The sequence below is a fragment of the Phyllopteryx taeniolatus genome, chromosome 15 (genome assembly GCF_024500385.1).
Source record: "Phyllopteryx taeniolatus isolate TA_2022b chromosome 15, UOR_Ptae_1.2, whole genome shotgun sequence".
In the NCBI taxonomy this organism is placed as follows: domain Eukaryota; kingdom Metazoa; phylum Chordata; class Actinopteri; order Syngnathiformes; family Syngnathidae; genus Phyllopteryx; species Phyllopteryx taeniolatus.
Window position 1 is genome coordinate 23,456,686 of NC_084516.1, and position 9,631 is coordinate 23,466,316.

The following is a 9,631-nucleotide window of genomic DNA, read 5'->3' on the forward strand; positions in this document are numbered from 1 at the left end:
ACATAGTGTGACCTACAAGAGCTGAGGTAGAAGCAATGCTGGTGGATTACATCTGGTGCAGACGATGTAATCTGAAGGAAGTTACTGACTGTAAGGTCGTGGTAGGAGAGAGTGTGGCTAGACAGCATGTAATCACCTTTCAACTCTAAGTGCCATGTGTGGAGAAAACAATACCAAAATTAGAAGCTCTTTGGGCAACGTGGCCAGCCCATTTCCATTTAAGGCTTTTTATTTTTCTATTTTATTTTTTCTGTCTTATCCAACTCCATCTTTCCTTGTCGCGAATGCTTTTTTTTTTCCATTTTTCTTTTCTCTCGCTTTTGTACAGTGAAGACGTTTTTTTTTTGCTTGCTCTGCTTGCTTCGCTTCTGTTTACATTTTTTCTTGCTGATAAGCTAGTTTTTTTTCTAAGAAAATTAGAAGCAGCGACTCATGGATATTTTTAAACCTGTGGGACTGTACTTTTTTTGTAGATACAGTCAGTTGTTGCTATATTCCAATATTTTCTGATACCTTCTCACCATTATGTGAGTGTGGCCTGCTAATTAGCACAAGCCTGCTATTAGCAACAAGACCAGCAATCAAGATGCCTCCCTTTTCCACTGAGGACTATCACGGACTGCTGCAGAGGATGTTAATCCTGGAAACAAAAATCCACTGTCTTGAAGTGTATGTGGATGTAAATGGTCAGTCGGGGAATGAAACCACTCTCCCGATGTCTCAAAATGGTGAGCAGAAGTGTGCTAACAGACAGCCACTTATCTCAACAAAGAGGGCGGATGTGGACTGTGGAAACGGTAATTGACCATCCAGCAGTTCTCCCTGGAATTTACTGGGAGCAAAGCCCAAAGATATGGGACAACATCTAAAAGGGAGGACACAACACCAGGAGATTACCGAGGAATCCGGCTGGCCTGCGTTGCGGGCTGTTTCAACCCAGAGTGAGCGGCCATGGACGCAGCAATCAGAGGTACTGAAGCGAGATTTCATTGATCTCCTGACAAAAGTGAAATGTTTGGATGCTGAGGTTTTTATTAGCTAAGCTTCTGAATGTTCCAGAGAGCGCGGTTGGGGCCATAATACGTAAGTGGAAAGCCAATCATGCCACCATAGATTTGCCTCAATCCTCGAAAGATTTCTGACAGAGGAGTGCAAAAAATAATCAGAAGTGTTGTCCAAGAGCCAAGGACCACCTGTGGAGAGCTTCATAAAGACCTGCAATTAGCAGGTACTGTAGTCACAAGGAAAACAGTGAGTAATGCACTCCACCGCCATGGCCCGTATGCATGCTCATCACGCAAGACCCCATTGCTGGAAAAAAAAGCATGTCAAAGCTCGTTTAAAGTTTGCTGAACAACATTTGGATAAGCCAGTTAGATACTGGGAGAATATAGTATGGTCTGATGAGAGCAAAATTTAACTCATTGGATGCCATAATGCACACCACGTTTGGAGGAGAAATGGCACTGCGCATCACCCTAAAAACAATATACCAACAGTGAAGTTCAGAGGTGGGAACATGATGGTACTGGTTTCCAGCAAATGGTACTGGTTAATTTCACATTATTGATGGAAGGATGACTGGGCAAATCTACCGAGACATTCTTGACAAAAATCTGCTGACATCTACGAGGATGATGAAAATGAAACGAGGGTGGACATTTCAGCAGGATAATGATCCAAAACATACTGCCAAGGAAACTCTCAATTGGTTTCAACGAAAAAAAAATAAAGCTGCTATAATGGCACAGCCAATCACCTGACTTGAATCCAATCGAAAATCTATGGAAAGAACTGAAACTGAAGGTCCATAAAAGAAGCCCACAGAACCTTCAAGATTTGAAGACTGCTTGTGTGGAGGAATGGACCAAAATCACACCAGAGCAATGCATGCGACTAGTTTCTCCATACAGGAGGCGTCTTGAACCTGTCATTGCAAACAAAGGCTTTTGTACAATTATTAAATAAATACCAGTTGGCATGGTCAATACTTTTCCCCTGTGTCATTTAACATCATTACACACAACTTAATTTCTGATCTTATTTGTTCTACATTCTTTGCATGTATGGATTACTTGGGTTGTTCCAAACATCTGGTGAAAATGTCATGTCAATAGCACCTTTGGAAATATATTTAGTGAGAAAAATAGTGACGTATTAAATACTTATTTCTGCCGCTGTACATGGAAATGTTAAGTGCCATGTCCACCACTAATATAAGACCATTATACAGCGTCATCGTCCCATTTCACTTCATATTGCCATGAAAGATTTGCCTGGGATTTACCCACATAAATCCACAAGTTTTTCATTATGATAATTTGCAAAAGGTTCCAACTAAAGCATTTAGTAGTCGTAATTTTATGTTTTACATGGTTTGCAAGCAGAATTCTTACTAAAAATTAAATTATGCTCGTTTATTAACGAATAAACGTTTTATATCAGAATCACCACTGATTAAATTGTTTGCCGATCAATTTTATGCGCGTGCGCAGAATTACGTAACATTCCTCTTCGGCGAACGATCCCATAATTAAGTGACGGATGTGTGGCCCGAGCACAGAAAATAAACGAGATTTTAAAAAGTCCCAGTTTATCGGTAGCTAGTTTGCAGACCGCTTTAAGTATAACACGATAAATAATTTTTTTAAACTACGAGTTGACATTCGACTTTTGGGAAAAGCTGAAATACAGTCTTTGGTCCTCAAATTATGTGTACATCGAGAAGACGATACCGCCAATGGAGGAGGTTCAACTTCCGTTTGCTATTTCACCTATTACTGAGCGTCGTTTTAAAAGTTACCATTCCAATTACATCTACATTGTGACAACTACTGAGATTAACAAAGTGAAAATAGCAACGATAAATGTATAAATTCAACTCGTTATAAGTCAATATAGCTGATGACATTTACCTGGTTTGATTGCGCCTCACTGTTAGAGCGGTCACCAAAAATGTATTTGAGCATTGTGAATAGAATCAAATCGTATCTGATGTGCAATTAAAGAAATGCTACATAAGCCATAAAAACGACAATACTGCTTACCGTTGCGTCGTCTTCTTTTCTCCAGTTTGCATCTCGCTTTTTGGCGCACGACTGCCACTTTCAGTTTCGGAGTAAGAATAACTCTGTTAGCATCTCATTTCTTTCTTTGTAGGGTCCTCATTTCTCGCTCCTCTGTTTACAAGATAGCGCCTCCCATACTGTAATACAGAACACCAGGGACTCGTCTCATTGCTCTATTTGCACCTTTTAAGTTCCTCACTACTCTGTTTACGTGCTAGCGCCTCCCGTAGATATGAATGGGTAGATACACCAACGCAATGAAACAGCCCGGCAAACCGACGTGCCTATATAGCGGCCATATTGGGAAGGTCGACGTTCCCATAGAAGGCAATGCATGGACATACGCCGCACTGCCACACCAAAAATAAAAAGGTTCACTATCATGTTATAACGTGATGTTTCACATTATAACGTGATAAAGTTCATGTTATAACGTGATAAGTTTCATGTTATAACATAAGTTTCACATTATAATAGGTTTCATGTTATAATGTGATACGTTTCATGTTATAACATAAGTTTCACGTGATAACGTAAAAAGTAATCACATTAAGACGTAATAAATTTGAGCCCCCCACCACCACCAAATAAAAATAGCAATTTCTTCCGGTTCAGGTCGCTGGCGGGCTCCTTTTAGTGTCTTCTATATCAAAGTTATATTGCTACTATGCGCTTCTATAATACTTAACAAAATAAGTCTGTTTAAAAAGATCCATCTATCCATTTTTTACCGCTTATCCATGGTCGGGTCGTGGGGGCAGTAGCTTTAGCAGGGACGCCCAGTCTTCCTTCTCCCCAGCCCTGTATCCAGCATCTTCAGCGTCTTCATCCAGCTCGTCCGGGGGGATTCCGAGGCGTTCCCAGGCCAGCCAGGAGTCTCTCCAGTGTGTCATGGGTTGTCCCCGGGGGTCTCCTCCTGGTGGGACGTGCCCGCTACACCTCACCGGGGAGGCAACCAGGAGGCATTCTAATCAGATGCCTGAGCCACCTCATCTGACTCCTCTCAATGCGGAGGAGCAGCGGCTCTACTCTGAGCCCCTCCTGGATGACCGAGATTCTCACCCTATATCTAAGGGAGAGCCCAGACACCCTGCGGATGAAACTTATTTGGGCCGCTTGTATCCGGGATTTGGTTCTTTCGGTCACAACCCACAGCTCGTGACCATAGGAACATAGATCGATCGGTAAATTGAGAGCTTCGCCTTTCGGCTTAGCTCCTTCTTCACCACAACGTACCGATACAAAGTCCGCATCACTGCAGACGCTGCAACGATCTGCCTGTCGATCTCCCGTTCCATTCTTCCCTCACTCCTGAACAAGACCCCACGATACTTGAACTTGGGGCAGGATCTCATCCCCGACATGGAGAGGGCACGCCACCCTTTTCCATGGTCTCGGATTTGGAGGTGCTGATTTTCATCCCAGCCACTTCACACTCTGCTGCAAACCCCTCCAGTGAGAGTTGTAGATCACGGCTTGCTGAAGCCAACAGAACCACATCATCTTCAAAAAGCAGAGATGCAATACTGAGGGCACCATACCGGACGCCCTCTATGCCTCGGCTGAGCCTAGAAATTCTGTCCATAAAAGTAATGAACAGAATCGGTGACAAAGGGCAGCCTTGGCGGAGTCCAACCCTCACCGGAAATGAGTCCAACTTACTGCCAGCAATGCGGACCAAACTCTGACACTAGTCGGACAGGACATATCAGGGGGTTTGGTATCCCATACTCCCGTAGTGCCCCCCACAGGACTTACCGAGGGACACGGTCGAACACCTTCTCCAAGTCCACAAAGCACATGTAAACTGGTTGGTTGAACTCCCATTCACCCTCGAGGACCGTGTCGAGGATGTAGAGCTGGTCCACTGTTCCACGGCCAGGACGAAAACCACACTGCTCCTCCTGAATCTGAGATTTGACTTCACGATGGACCCTCCTCTCCAGCATCCCTGAATGGACCTTACCAGGGAGGCTGATGATTGTGATGCCCCTGTAGTTGGAACACATCCCCCCTTCTTAAAAAGATGGACCACCACCTCAGTTTGCCAATCCAGAGGCACTGTCCCCAATGTCCATGCAATGTTGCAGAGGCGTGTCGACCAGGACAGCCCCACAACATCCAGAACCTTTAGGAACTCTGGGCAAATCTCATCCACCCCCGGGGCCTTGCCACCGAGGAGCTTTTTAACCACCACAGTGACCTCAACCCCAGCGATAGGAGAGCCCACCTCAGAGACCCCAGACTCTGCTTCCTCATGGGAAGGCATGTCGGTGGAATTGAGGAGGTCTTCAAAGTATTCTCCCCACCGACTCACTACGTCCCGAGTCGAGGTCAGCAGTGCCCCATCCCGCCTATACACAGTGTTGATGGTGCACTGCTTCCCCCTCCTGAGACGCCGGATGGTGGACCAGAATTTCCTCGAAGCTGTCCGGAAGTCTTTCTCCATGGCCTTCCCGAACTGCTCTCATACACAAATTTTTGCTTCAGCGACCTCCCAATACTTCAATCTGCTTGGCCACCCGTCAGCCCATCAGCTGCCTCAGGAGACCCACAGGCCAAAAAGGCCTGATAAGACTCCTTCTTCAGCTTGACGGCATCCCTCACCGTTGGTGTCAACCAATGGGTTCAGGGGTTGCTGCCACGACAGACACCGACCACCTTACGGTCACAGCTCCAGTCGGCAGTGGAGGGGTGGAACATGGTCCACTCGGACTCAATGTCCCCCGCCTCATCCGGAACATGCGCAAAGTTCTATCGGAGGTGGGAGTTGAAAGTCCTTCTGACAGGGGATTCTGCTAGACGTTCCCAGCAGACCCTCGCAATACGTTTGGCATGCCAGGTCGGACCGGCATCTTCCCCCACCATCAGAGCCAACTCACCACCAGGTGGTGATCAGTTGAAAGCTCCGCCCCTCTCTTCACCCGAGTGTCCAAGATATGCAGCCGCAAGTCTGATGACACGACCACAAAGTCGATCATCGAACTGCAACCTAGGGTGTCCTGGTGCCAAGTGCACGTGTGGACACCCTTATGCTTGAACATGGTGTTCGTCATGGACAATCCGTAATGAGAACAGAAGTCTAATAATAGAACACCACTTGGGTTCTCATCGGGGGGGGGGGGGGGGTGTTCCTCCCAATCACGCCCTTCCAGGTCTCATTGTCATTGCCCACGTGACCATTGAAGTCCCCCAGCAGAACGATGGAGTCCCCAGCGGGAGTGTTCTCCAGCACCCCCTCCAACGACTCTAAAAAGGGCGGGTACTCTGTACTGATGTTTGGTGCATAGGCACAAACAACAGAAGGCAGAGGGAGGCTACCCTCTCGTCCACCAGGGTGAAGTGCAATGTACAGGCGCCGAGCCGGGGGGCAATACGTATACCCATACCTGCTCAGCGCCTCTCACTATGGGCAGTGGAAGAGAGTCCAATCCCTCTCAAGAGGACTGATACCAGAGTCCAAGCCGTGTGTGGAGGTGAGCCCGACTATATCTATTCGGATCTTCTTGACCTCACACACCAGCTCGGGCTCCTTCCCTGCCAGAGAGGGGACATTCCACGTCCCTAGATTGGATCGCAAAGGTCCCTGCCTTCGGCCACCGCCCGGTTCACACTGCACCCGACCCCTATGGCCCCTCCCACAGGTGGTGAGCCCATGGGAAAGGGGGCTCACATTACCCTTTCAGGCTGTGCCCGGCCGGGCCCCATGGGTGCTCGCCTCCGAGCCCCACCTCCAAGCCTGACTCCAGAGGTGGGCCCTGGTGACCCGGATCCGGGAAAGGGAAACCTACTTCAATTTATTTTGTTCATCATAGGGGTCTTTTAGCCATACTTTGTCTGGTCCCTCACCTGGGACCTGTTTTCCATGGGTGACCCTAGAAGGGGCGTGAAGCATCAGACAACTTAGCTCCTAGGATCATTGGGACACACAAACCGCTCCACCACGATAAGGTGACGGCTCCAGTAGGGGGTTTAAAAAGAAGACACACATATTCATAGGGCTTCGCTAGCGACCTGAACCAGAAGTTGGCGACCTGAACCAGAAGTTATTGCTTCAAATAGGTGTGTGTCTGCAGAATGGATAGCTCAGCTGTTAAATAATTTGATTGTTATATTTCATGCTTGGGTTGAGACATGGTTAGATTTTACAGTTCTTGAGCTCAGTGGATAGCATGGAATAAGTATACGCACTCTCAGACGTAATTTAAAGTGCATGGGATTGTACAGGAGGAGGAATCAGTCCGACCCCCTGGAGGTAGTGTCATTTCTAATGGATCTGCTGGAGGGCCACGGAAGGCTCCATGGATACAAACTACATCATCTTCACTTCATCCAAGCTGGGTACGCACCGTGAGACATTTGTCAAAGATTTTAGACCCTTGTGGTGGGGTGAAAAGGCGGAGAAACCGCTTGACTCGATGTACGTACGTTAACGTTAACCCTGGTCCAGTGCCTGTGCCCCTTCCCTTGTGACTGGTCGGGGCGCTTTGGTCGGGCTCGGGAACTCCCTGGGTCATAGGTGGTTGGTGGCATCCCCCTGGTTGGGTCCCCTGCTAGACGGCCTCACTGACCCGATCCGTCCCCCCTTGTTTCACCCTTCCTCTATGTGCCGGCTAAGCAACTCCGTACACCAGTTGACTAATATGCATGTGATATAGTGTTCATTCACTAATAAGTTTGATACAAACACTACAGAATTTAATTACTTGTGCTGGGGTCACTCATAACAACACAGGTTATACTAACATATCAAATCACAGGTTCTTACAGGTGTTTTTCGACACTAAAAAAGAATCCCACCGCACCACTCGACAGTAGCATTGCTTTTTTTCCCACATCCTGCCCTGCCCTTTTCTGTCCTCTCTTGTTCTCTTGGTTAGTTATTGCGTATCCACACGGGGTGTCCCCACCCCCCAATCCCCAATCTACAAATAACTGTTGTAATGTTACTTATGTTCAAATATCTAGACTGTCTCACTATTGCTGTGAATTTCACCCCTAGTCCCCTTGTCCACTCTGTCCCTCTGTCTGTCCCCTAAAACCTTTTTCTGTCCGGCTGCATTTTCAATAAATATCAGAATAATTTAAAAATAAAAAAATAAGCAGAGGGAGGATTTCAAACTCCCCTGTTGCACAGCAAAACTGTTCCAGCATAAAGACATACAGATCCACCATTCTGGTCATGCAGCTGAACAGGACAGGTTTAAATAAAAATAAAAAGAATCACTACCCTCTCCCTTTAATGTCCACTGCTTTTGAACTGCTTGTGGGGGCTTAAATTTTCACTAAACTTGACTTATGCAATTCACCATTTGGTACATCAGGGAGGGGGATGAATGGAAAACTAAATTTAACACGCCCACGGGTCATTATGAATACCTGGTCATGCTCCTTTGTATTTGTCTACCAAGATGATATCTTGATTTACTTCCCCGATGAGGAAACCCACACTGGCATGTCCGGCAGGTGCTACAGCGGTTACTTGAGAACCACCTGTATGTCAAGACAGAGAAGTTTGAGTTTCATAACCCAATGGTGTCATTTTGGGCTATGTTCTGGCTGAGGGGGAGATCAGGATGGATCTAGAGAAGATCTCTGCCGTAGCTGATTGGACCACACCCAAATCACGCGAAGAGGTTCAGAGGATTCTTGGGTTTGCAAACTTCTATAGAAAATATATTAGAAATTATAGCACCAACGCAGCTCCACGCCATGAAATGACCTAATCTCAGAAAACCTTTTTTTGGTGCATGGACTGTGAAAAGGCCTTTCAGAGGCGCAAGAAGAGCTTCACCTCCGCCCCTGTCCTCAGACTTCCAGATCGCTCTATCCTCTCACAGAGGGATCCCAAAGACGGAAAACTTCACGCTTTTGCTTTTCTTTAAAAAAAAAAAAAAAAAAGTCAAATTCAGAAAGAAATTATGATATAGCTGATCGAGAATTACTTAAATGTTAATGTCAAATGGCACTGGAAGAATGGAGACATTGGTTGGAGGGAGCTCAACACCTGTTTCAGGTATGGACAGAGCTTTAAGAACCTCGAATATTTGAGATCTGCCAAAAGGTTAAACTCTCGACAAGACAGATGGTCCTTATTATTCAGCAGGTTCAACTTTGTCATCTCGTATCGCCCAGGCTCAAAGAACGGAAAACCTGACACCTTATCTTGGATTCTTGACGCTGATAATTCAAACCATAACCCCAAATTCATATTACCGGATTCATGTTTTGTCTCGGCCCTTACCTGGGGAATAGAAGACAAGGTTACGGATGCCATGAAAGGGGCTGCAGTTCCAGAGGGTTGTCCTGACTTCCACTTGTTTGTGGTGCCGGATCTAAAGGGGTAAGTGATCCCTTGGGCACACACAAATAAGATGGTTTGTCACCCAAGAATTTTTAAGACCCTTCATGTCATTCAACAGAATTTCTGGTGGGAAAATATGAAGAGGGATGTCACTGAATATATTAACGCTTGTAATGTCTGTTCTATGCATAAAAGTTCCAACCGAAGGCCTCAAGAGGAGCGCTTGCCTTTACCAGTACCCAAGCGTCCATGGTCCCAC

At 46.4% G+C, this 9,631-nt stretch overlaps 1 protein-coding gene across 3 annotated transcripts in view; it reads right to left on the minus strand.

The window, feature by feature from the left end:
- Nucleotides 1-8,547, minus strand: part of mapkap1 (MAPK associated protein 1) — a 100,598-nt gene extending 92,051 nt beyond the window's left edge. The window contains exons 1-2 of one of the 3 annotated variants that reach the window (XM_061799680.1): nt 8,448-8,547; nt 3,048-3,205 (exon numbers count right to left, since the gene is read on the minus strand). The gene's annotated coding sequence lies outside the window, so the exon portion shown is untranslated. Of the gene's footprint in view, nt 1-2,915; nt 3,266-8,447 lie in introns of those variants that run through there. The other 2 variants (XM_061799678.1, XM_061799679.1) reach the window with 2 other exon arrangements.
- Between the last annotated feature and the right edge of the window lie 1,084 nt (nt 8,548-9,631).